Raw genomic sequence first — 12109 nt, forward strand, 5'->3', positions numbered from 1 at the left:
AGAGCCTTCAAAGAGCGACTGCACCACTGACGGGCATCTGCAGGCAACAATGATCCCCTTTGTGCAGCCTGTGCCCTCTGCACTGAGCAGAAAGCGTGTCAGGATTACGCACTCATCATGTTTTCCGCTGATTCCACATGATTCACGGTGAAGGGATCAAGTAGAGGGCTCAAGTTTGTGTCTTGTGTTTTTCTAGTCGATTTGTGCCGAAGCGTCCGCCGAACAGCCCACTCAGGCAGTTTTGCGTCATACAATCTTTTTCATAACCGTCATATAAATAGGCAACGTTACTTACTGGTTTGGGGAGACAATAGAAGAAGATGGCAGGGGATTGAAGGAGTGATGTGCTGCACCTCAGACGCGAGGGGGCGTTAGACGATCGCAGGTCGGTTATATCAGCTCTAGATCAGACAATCGGCAAAAATCCAAGAAAGGGAAATAAAAAAAATAGCCCGTATTTCTTAAGAATGGTGCACGTTGGGACATAAATGAGGGCCAAGGCTCTTTGGTCTTCAGACGTGGCTGCTGATATGGTGATGTGCCAGCGTCTGTCGCACATGTTGTGAGTGACCTTGAGATTCCAGCAAGTGACAGATTTTGTCTCAGGACTGGGAAAAAAGTGTAATGTGTGAAAACTAGTGTGACTTGCGTGAAGCTGTGAGCAGTGTACTCTTGAATGATTTTGAGTGACATGAAGCTGGTGTTCAGGCTGCGGCTCACTGAAGTGACAAAGAGGTGACAACTTGTGCTCAGCCCCAACTCATTTCTCACCTCCTTCTTTATCCCCAGAGCACTTTGTTACGGCTCGACGCTGAGGAGAAGGAAGAGGCTTAAAAAGAACCCAGGAGGCTGTTTTGTCGTGTGTGTGTGTTCCAACCACACCCATGTTGTAGCACATACCAGAGCTGACTTGTGCTCTGCCCTTATTAGAATGCAACCCCATCAGTACATCCAAAAACAACAACAACAATGCAGAACCCCATCTATAGAGGATAACCTTTGTTATTTTGTCACAGCTACAGCTGGCAGATGTGCGGTGCACAGGGAATTGCCAGGTTTCTGTGATAGACTCGCTGGTATGTAACTGTGCCTGTGTAAAACGTGCGGCTTGCAGTTTTCTCAAGGAGTGCTGATCCAAACCACCCGAGTGAGTGACTGAAGTCACATTGTGACACATTTGTTACATTAAAGAAGAGAATAAAGAAAAAAGAGATTTTTTTAAAAAGTCAGTAAAAACTAAAGGAGTCTGCATGTTCTCCTCACATCTATGTGGGCTCTCTCCAGGTACTCCAGCTTTACTCAAAGGTGTAAATGTGAGTGTCTGCCCAGGATGTATGCCGCCTCTCGCCCTGTGGCAGCTGAGATAGGCTCCATCAACCCTGCAGCCCTGAACTGGATAAGCAGAAGAAAATCAATGGATAGACGGTGCTTTATTGAGACATTTAAACCTAGAGTAAGTCATGAGAACATAACTGTTAGAGAGTGTTCTCATGAACAGAGAGAAAGTTTGTCTGTATCCCTCTCGCCAAATACACACAGAGTGGCGCAGGCAGCAGTCACTTCACTCCATTAAATGAGACCCGCTCATCGAGATGGTCCCCAGCAAAACACTCTCCAACTCTGAAGTGGTGCAGACAAAAAACTGTTGAGACAGAGAGATGAAAATAGAGAGATTTTACACATTCTTATTAATATATCCAAAATAAGCATTTAATGATTTCCTATTTTTCAGCCTGTGGGCACATCTACTCCATAGGAATCATTCACCATAAACAATTTCAGAGTTAAATGATAAGAGATATTGGTCTAACAGAGGCATAGGAATGGTACAAGTGCAGTAAATCTGGTGATTTTTAAAGTAATTCTTAAATTTATCAAGTATCAAAACAGTCTCAGCAGTCGGGTGATTAAGCAGACTGCAACCAAGATCATTTTGGTATTTTTAGCAGCTGATAAAGCACAATGTGGTGGGATTACCAGCTTTTAGTTCTAGGACCACAGACTTCTTCAAATCTAATCTTCATTTTATGTTAATAGCAGGCTTGCACAGTTTTATTGCATGGAACTTGGATTGTTGTAAACTCTCTCCACTACAGACAGACACACCTGCCAAAGCAGTCAGAGTCACCTTTGTGATTGTTCCTGCTGCAATGGTTTTCATTCTCCAGCGCCACTTTTTGCCATAATGAAACGGACACGTGGACAGACACAACCACAGAGTGAAAACATTACTAGCTACACTGTGTTAGGTAAATATTACATCTTCTTACCCTAGATGACAATACTTCCAATGAAAAGCTACAAATCCATTAATAAATGTAAAACTGTGAGATCTAAGCCAATGTCATGATGACCCTGACCCTAAGTTCATGGTAGTCAGTCATCGTTTTAAGTGACAGACATCAAGTAAAGTCAGGGTTAGGGTCACTAATGATGATTTAGATTCGAAAAGGTTAAAAGGATGTGGCGCTGGTGTGCCCTCTTCTTCAGGTGCCAACCCGGGGATTGGACCACACCTGCACATTTTCACAACAATCCAAGGTTACATTTAAATGCCTGTCAAAGTGCTCAAAACTCCCTCTGTTGTAGTCCTGCCAAAGGACATTTCCCAAACACAAGGAGAGATGCAGAAAGACTCACAAGGCGAAAACAATACCAGCAACACTTTCATAGCTAGTTAACAGAAAACCTGTTTGTGATTTTCCCATCAAAACCAGCATTAACAGACAGTTAGTCATAATCTGTCAGTCATCTCATTAGGCTGACTCTTTACACAGGTAAGAAAGATGCAATCAGCACAATCGTGATCACTTAAAGTAAAACACAGGGAAACGCTAATGGCCCACTGAATCCAGCAAAACTGTAGGTTGCCTCAAAATGGAAATGTAAAAAGATGTAAAAATGATTGTGAATCAACCACAGCTTGCTTTGTGAGGCTTCCCACCTAACATCAGCTTGCTGAGGTGGGAGAAAAGGTTAACTGTTTGGATTTTGCGGAGGAGCTGAATCGGAGCGTATTTGAGCTGGCGGTTCTCACACATTGACCGTGAGACTCAGGAAACTTCAGAGAGTACTTTTCATGCTCCCACACCACACACATGAATGCAGGCTGTTCAGTAGGTTATATGTTATGTAATTGCTGAGTTGTGTGATGCTTAGTGCCACCTAGAGGTAATTTTAATAGACCAAGTTGCAGAAAAATACTTTAAATTAAGGCTAATTGGTCATTTTAAATAAGCGTGGCTGCAGTGTTTCATCCCTTTCTGCTTGTGAGAGAAGTGAAGAAAGCAAAAATGATGTTTACACTGATGTTTAAGTATTTCTTGAACCCATTCTTCATTAATTAATGAAGGTTGGCAACTGGCGTGACTGCTTATGTTTGTTGTTACAGTCTATCACAGCCGCATGTTTATGAGGTAAAGTCTGGAGCCAATGACTCAACTCACAAGTTCCAGTCAGGTCTGTGCTGCCTTTCATAAGTCCCTAGAAACCAGTGACCCAGACTGGCTCAGGTGTCAGGTGGCATTCATCACCGGCTCCTCCCTCTCATTCATTCCCCCCCCCCCCCCCCCCCCCCCCCCCCCCCCCCCCCCCCCAGGAGGCATATCCATGTCAGCCTGCTGCACAGGTACACCACTGTCACAGGATGACTGAGCTGCAGCAGACTGCTCTCCTGCTCTGTCCTTCCTTAAGGTAGACAGCAAGCTATACCATGTACTACATAATATTATTCTAACCTGCAGGTTTATACCAGCTTAGATTTGACTGTTTATGTGCAATCTGAATGTTTATACATCAACCTGCAACCTTGCATCAACCTGAACAACAGGTTGATACAAACTGCCCCAGGCAATCAGTTGTGTCTTTATCTTTTCCTTCCTTATATATTCTCCATTTTATTCACACACATCTGCAGAGGTGCAAACAGAAGAACATGAGAGCTTTCTTTCACCTCCTTGCTTCCAAGTCTCTTTTTAACATCGATTCAATGCCCTTCATTAAAAATTTATGGCTGCCAAAGCTTTAAGAATAAAACCTAATTCTTCTCTTTGAGTGTCAGTTTGTGTGTGTATGTGGTGTGTGTGCACGCCCGTGTGTGTGTGTGTGGTTGCCACATATCCAGCTCCACCCATAACTCTGCACCAGCACTGGTATCAGGAAATTCAAAGTGTGTGCAAACAGAGTCTGCACACAAAGCGAATCCAAATGAGCAAAAACACATAAATGAGCCATGCACTAAAGACATTTCAATTCAGCTGGTCACTAATGTCTCTCTATTGTATGTGTTTGTTGCTGTGAGGCTTGCGTGGCTCTTCTTTTGGCTTTACTTGGCATGAACTAGACTAGGCATTTAGGATTTTTACAGCCTGGGTGTGAAAATGTTCTCAAAATGAAGTGAGTTTCTGAGAGCTGCAAAAACAAGTCTGCTTAGGTCTCAAACCCATCTGTCACTACTTTCCTATTACAAAAGCAGATTTTCACTTTTGGACTTGGTTCCAGCAAAACTATTTTTAGAAGTATTTTTGCAGAAAGCTTCGGTAAGAACAAGGTGACCTGACATGCAACAAAGTTTCCCAGCAAGTATCAAACAGTGTGTTTGAAACATGTGATTCGGCATATAGATTCCATTTGTAGTCACCTCTATAATGATTTGTACTTGTTTTGCAGGCACAGGACCTGGGCACCTTGCAGTCACTGAGTTGACCATGAACTCTTCTGTATACCAAAGTACTCTAAAGATAAATGTGAGACATATATCTGACAGCTAAAGCTTTGCCAAAAGGTCGGTGACGGGACAATGATCCCAAGCACATCAACAAATCTTCAACAGAATGGCTGAAATAGAAAAGAATAAAGGTGGCACATTGATCCAGGCACATTCCAGACCTCAGCCTAATTGTTGCTGTGGCAAGACTTTAAGAGAGTTGTGCACAAACGAATGCCAAACTTAAATGAACTGTAGCAACAGAAAAAAGAGCAGGAAAATATCATCCACAGTGAAATGAGAGACAGGAACCACTTATTTCAAGTTGTTTCAAGTTATTGTTGAGAAAAAGCGGTTCTACAAGCTACTCTGTCATAGCATGCACTTACCGTCTCACATGAATGCATAGAATCCTAAGAAAACTTTCTTTCTCATGGGAGAGTTTATTCAAAATGCCAAACCATTACTTCCATTTTCAGCTCATTTAGTTGAACTTAGTTTGTCCTCACAGCACGTTTGACCACACAAATACTGACTTATTCATTAGGATGATTTTTTTTAGGGGGGGTCAACATTTGGTAGCTTCTTTTCTCATTTTTTAAATGTATTTTTTTATTTATGGAAATTATTGCTTTCACTTTTGTATAAGTCCACTTTGCACCAACTTGCACAAGTGCATGCTTTAACATGTCACATGACATGCCTCTAGCCTGCAGGGTGCAAAGCAGAGGGGGTGTTGCAGGGCCACGCCCGTGCTTGAGTCCATGATCGGCTCTGCACTTTGGTCTTTGTTTATTCTGTGAAGTCTTATATCGACAGCGCAGCTTGACACATACTTGACATCAAGCGTGTGAACTGCAACAACATTTGGTGTCAGTTAATTTAAACGTAATCAAACTTCATACGTCTTACTTTTAATCTGCACTTTAACCTACCATGGAAAGCACTGATTTATGAAATGCAGATCAAACGAAATTCAGATCAGATTAAATTACACTGATTTCCTAATTGCATATCCTAATCGTTGCTCCAAACATTGTACTTGTGTACTTTTATAACACTATTTCAGTGTGATGCAGGTTCTAACTAGAAAATGAAATCTAGTCACAAAGACAATTTTCTTCATGTTCATCATTTCTAGTAATAACTCGGAGAGCTGAGAACAATAGTCAGCCAGCAGACACACCCTGAACTCTGACAATTATCAACATTGCTCATAGCCACTTTTAATCCTTTATCGTGTTGACCGAAAACTTTCCCTTGGCACACACAGGGATGCACACTCACTCACATACACTGGAACACTGAAGATGGGACAAGATGAGACAGCCCCTCAGACAGTAAAAAAAAAAAGCAAAACAAAAACAATTAACATTCTCCTGTTAGAGGGAGTCAGTCAGAAGGTATGAGCTGTTTGTACATGCTGTGTTGGCACGCCAAGCAGAGATGGTTGTGTCTGTAAAACCCTTGAAACCAACCATACATGGGTGTGGTCCTGGGTGTGGAGTATGTCCTCCACTGGGCGCTTCCCAGAGCTTGCCCGAAGGTGTTACAGGGCGTTGAATATATTAATATTAATCTGAAAAGTTGCAACGGCTCAAGGATGAGTCAAGCTTTACTCAGTTAATTTTTGTTACTTGAAATACCCTCTTCTTTTGAGTTATGTAAAAAAAAAAAATAGCAATCACAGATCTGATAAAGCCAGTTTATATAAGCTCTGCACTGCATTTAACACCAAGTAGTTGCATTTGAAATAATGCATTAAGTGTAAAACTAAAATCGTCACCTTCTCTTGGCTGCTGTCCTTACGGGTTGGCTCACTGGACCATCTCCCTCCATTTCACCCTACCCCTAGCATCCTCTTCTTTCACACCAACCCTCTGCATGTCCTCCTTCATTGCATCCATGAATCGTCTCTGTGGTCTATTCTGTACAAGTCCAAACCATTGAGCTCAGCTGCCTGTCTTTTTGTCAGTAGAGACCACCATAGCAGGTCTCACTAACACCTTGTAAACCTTCCCTTTCACTCTAGCTGTTATCCTTCTGTCACCAATCAAGTGTAAACTAAACAGATATACAGACTGCATACAAAAATGGATGTAGCTTTACAATTGTTATGTCCTGATGATCACTGGAAATAAAGTCAATTAAAACAGTGTCCTCAGAATAAATGCTCACATATGTGTCTGGAGGCATTTTAAAGAGGTCTGCTGACTTCCAGAAAGACTTCCGTGTGTAGAATACATTTTTTCAAGCATAAAAGTTGACATTTTGGGTTTTGCTTGGTTATTTTTTTGAAAATGCCCTGCTGTTATCAGCCAATACTATCAGACTTGGTTAGCATAAACTGAACAGGTGTAGCATTCATAACTGCCACCTAGTACTAAGTAAGAAGACAGGTAAAAATACTACAGGATATAATTTGTGGACAGGCTGTACCTCACAGACCACAGTGTCAACTAAACTGAGTTGGTGAGCCAGCAGCACAGTAGCAATACAAGCTCTGGAGATTTGGTCTCAGGACTTGTCAGAATTTCTTTTAACTGATTGTTACTAAAAGTGGATAAACTCTGTTAGTTAATTCACTCAAGACGCAGAAAGTATTTATGTATTAGAATCATCAACACTGGTAGACGACCTGCTTCCAAAAGAAAACAAGTTTGCTGTTGGTGCACTGCAAATGCATATTTAATAGCTCAGCATGCACACAGAAAATGTGAGGCTTTACCTGTCTTCCACAAACAAATCCACCAATTTCCACTGAAATTAAATTCTATAAAATTATATTAAAAAAATAATAAGGGTTGGGCTGCCCAGCCCTTATTTTATTTGATAATTTTATGCAATAGGCAGCTGCTTTGAGTTTAAACACGTGTGCCCAACCCTTAAACTCAAAGCAGACTCATCACTTACATAAGGATGAATGGAAACATAGAAGAGCATCTGTCTCCTTTCCTGTTAGATGGCCCCCCTTACTCACTTTCAAATTTCTAACTTTGGCATTTGTGGCCCTTGATGTTTACCAGAGATTGTTTTCTGTAAAATTAACCATGCCGTAAATATCTCAAATATTTCAATGTTTCAGTTAAAAAACAAACAACCAACATTTTAAATAATGGAATTCAGCAGCAAAATACAGCTGATATTTAGGCTCATCATACTGTGGAAAATACATGTTGCATTGCCCCAGGACCTAAAGGTGAATGTTGGGTTGTGGAGAGGTTAAAAGAGCAGCAATGCAGGGAAGGAGCAACACTGACAGTGAAAGGGACAGATAGGAAACTCTGAGAAATTGGAAGGTTGAAATATGAAGTTTATGAAGTGAGAGTTGGGATTCTTTTCAGCTTGAATGTTCTGAACTAGATGAGGTCCCACCAGGAGAATAAAGATCAGTGGAGTTGTTATGGTTTTAAAAATGACAACATGAATAAGTTTCTCAGGTCAGACTAATTACTGAAAACGAAGTGTCTGCTCTTTGAACTTATTCAGATCTAAGCATCTTTATTCTTTTTTTAATGTTTGAGCTGTACTGACTCATTTTCTAGGATTACACCTTTTTTAACATGCTTCTACATATTTTGGCTACCGTAGAAACTTTATATGCAAGCCTTGTCCTGTCTCCAGAAATATGGAATGAAAGGAGATAGGAGAAGGTGGAAACTCTCACCACACCTCAGAAACATGCCCTAAAATGATTTCACTGATTCACCCAGAGGACAAAAAAGGATCAAACGCTCACACAAAACAAATGTGGAGAATTTAGTGGCTGACTTACAGAATCTTACATGCCTTTCTTTTTTAAGAAAATTACGATGGTCACGCACACCTGGGGTTCTATGATTTATCATTATCAGTCAGGACTTCTTTTCTCTCTTTTCCTTTATCCTCAACCACAGAGGTGAGGCTGAGGACAGTGTTTCCTGAGCCTGGTTCTGTAGATGGTGTTCCTTTTTTTTAATATTGCCGCTATTGTTGGGCGACTGTGGCTCAGGGGGTTGGGAAGTGTATCTGTAACCGGAAGGTCACCGGTTCGATCCCCGGGCTCTCTGCCCTGGTCGTTGTGTCCTTGGGCAAGACACTTTACCCTGCCACCTACTGGTGTGGGCAAGAGGGGCCGATGGCGCGATATGGCAGCCTCGCTTCTGTCACCCTGCCCCAGGGCAGCTGTGGCTACAACCGTAGCTACCTCCACCAGTGTGTGAATGTGAGAGTGAATGAATAGTGGCATTGTAAAGCGCTTTGGGTGCCTTGAAAAGCGCTATATAAATCCAATCCATTATTAAAGAAAATCTAGTTTTAGATTATATTATTGATAGATTACTGTTCTTGTGAATTAGACCTGCACAAATAAAGTTAATTCACACTAAATAAGTGACAAATGAGCTTTCAGGGCTGAAAAGGGTTAGCGTTAAAGATAGGGGAAGGGTAGTGCAGGAATGTCGTTTTGGCAAATCTGTGTTTATGTGCAGGCAAAGGCATGCTCTTGAATGTCATTCGCCAAAGGGAATAACAAAGTTAAGGTGGGACTTCTTTCTTTTTTTTCCCGGAGAAAATGTTAGACCAGTTTATTACCTTTGAGTCACCCACAGAAAGGCAAGCACACATAAGCCCTGGGAGTTGTAAGACCATCCTGGTGTGTCATTGGTTCCCAAAAATTCTTTTCCACTCTATCATCAGCACCAAGTCTGCAATTAGACTTGAGCTAATGGAAAACAAGTCTTTGTAATAAATCATACCAGCAAACAAACACTACTGTTCGCAATCGCTTGCACTTTCCCTCCTGTTTGCTCGTACATAACTCACAATCCCACTCATTTCCAAACACATACATGCTACATTCCGCAAAGGTTGCTGAGTTTATAAGTTAGTGTAGGGAGACTCTCCTCAGGCTGTAGGGTGCCGGTCCATATCACCAGTATTTATGCTTGCAGACAGCCTTAGGTCAAAGTCATTAGGATGTTCTTTCCTATGAGTGAGCTCCTTATGCACAAAGACATATTTCTGAAACATGATTGTTGTGGCTCAAAAACCGCAAACCCACTAAGTGGCTCTCTCTTCATTGTTGGTATTTCTGGTTTTGAAGAGAGTTTTTTGCTCATCATTTCTTTCTCATACTAAATTTTCCTTAATGCATAAGATTTGTGCTGCTGGCTAGGCCTCCCTTTAAACGACTGTGATCTGGACAACCTTAATTTAATCAGGGGAAACTGAATCTGAGGAAAGAGCACTTTTATTTTAGTGTCTTGTGACTAGATTACAGAAACACACACATATATATGAAGTCTATAAAGTGACACTGTGTCGTTACATTAGCACAAAAGCAATGCAAAGGCATGAAGAAAAACAAGAGCATTCAGTATGTAAAACATCTTTAAACAGAAATTTTAAATGTTTCAAGGTAACACAAAACCTGTGGTGACCCAGGACAGTTGTTAAGCCTGCTTCATGTGTCAGGTACAAAATTATTAAATACAATTTCCAAAATAATGAATTTAAAGTAAAGCAGTTTAGCCAGATGAATAGACAATAGAATAGAAAGCCTTTGCTGCTATTAGATTACACAGAAAACAATTAAATCAGGCGTGCTACACTTGATTGCATTAAAACACACAGTAACTTTACACAAATTCTATGTAAAAATTAGATAAGTTTATAAACTAAGAAATATATGCAAAAAGTCTCAAAAAACAAAATAGGCATCTGCAGAGCTACAAAAACATATTATAGTGTTTATTCTATTAAAAAAAAGGGAGAGGAATGCTTTAACACTCTTGATTAGTTTATAAATTAAAGTCTATGATTTAAGAAATTTCTTTGCAGTTATTCACAATTTTCCACTTTGCTAACACATTTAAAGCCAAGGCAGGTCACACCGCCTACTTTTGAACAAAGACTGTACATTAGTGAAGAAGAAAAAAACGTGAGCAATGAGAGCAATTTGTATCTCTGCTGAAACTCCACAGCAAAGAGTTCAAAAGGCTTAAGCTGAGCTGGTGAGTCATTTTGAAAGAAAAGAAACTTACAAAACCAAAGTAAGCAGCTTTGTGGAGCACTGGCGATTGTGCAGATAGACTGGGACTCAAAGTGACCTGTAATTCACTGTGAATGCATCTTTAAAATGGGGAAATGTGGGTATCGCTTGAAAAATAAAATATTAGTATATTACCAATAACAGCAAATAAGTGACTTGTTGGGAAAAGAAGTACATTAATTGGAAGGTGGTCCGACTGTGATTATGGACATCCCAAACACTGATAATAAAATTTAGTGTTACTGTCGTTACTGAGTGGCTGCTAAACCTGTTTTTCCAGTGAGTCCCACCCATTGCCTGCAGGCAGTTGTGTGAGCAATGTTAAAGTGTGTGTGAGAAAGAGAGAGTTTCTTCTCAGTTGAGGACGCAGACTGAAAGCAGATGGGAGGGGCATGGAAAGACTTAAAGACACCTGTGGAGAAGAGGAGTGAGCGATACCTCGGCAGCTGTTTTAATTTAAATTTCAAAAGATGCATCACCTGGTGTACTGGATGTATTATCTGTACTTTAAGCAGTTTGTCTTTAAGGCCTTTGATTATTACAGCCATTACTTTACTAGTTTCTGCTTAATACTACAGATGTTGTTAAACTAGGAATGTAACTAAAAGCAGTTGTTTTTATATCCTAGGCACATCTGTCAAGGGAAAACCATACTTAAAAAAATAAAAATCTAAGCACTGATCGCATTAGTATATAATCTAGTCATTTTACTGAATCATGTATGTTGAGCATATTGTATATACAATACTTTTGTTTTTTTCAAATAATTAGTGTGTACATTTGAGCTATCCTGGCAAATACAAGCATTTCCTTCTTCTGCTTTATAATTGTGAGGATGTAATCGACTTCATTCCTTAACTAGAACTGCCACCATGAGTAATCCATCAACTTGACACTAACTAACAAGTTGTAAGTTTCAAGTTTCCAATTTGGGATGATCTCTAACTCGCTCTCATAATCAGTCACTTTAAAAATAACCCCACTTTACTAAAGCACACACATAACCTGACTTTTCAGAAACATCGTTATTTTAAAAAAGAAAGAACTGCATCACTTTCCAAATGCTGATCGCCTTCTGTTCAAATGCTATCTTCTGATCCGCTTTCTTAAACTGTGCTTTTAAAACTGTCTCTGTTTGCCAAATGCTCCTCTCAGACTCTGATTTCCATAACATAGCCATGCTTTCCAAAAACGAGCTGTCTTTATTGAAGCAAAAATAAAAATGTCATAATGTTTCAAAACGTCCTGCATTTGCGAGGTGTTCAAACCTGTGGACCTTAGGGTCACACACACACACACACACACACACACACACACACACACACACACACACACACACACACACACACACACACACACACACTGTCTCCAGC

Source organism: Diplotaxodon limnothrissa, linkage group LG17 (genome assembly GCF_057381915.1).
Source record: "Diplotaxodon limnothrissa isolate DT_005_m linkage group LG17, D_limnothrissa_male_GT1.1, whole genome shotgun sequence".
Classification (NCBI taxonomy): domain Eukaryota; kingdom Metazoa; phylum Chordata; class Actinopteri; order Cichliformes; family Cichlidae; genus Diplotaxodon; species Diplotaxodon limnothrissa.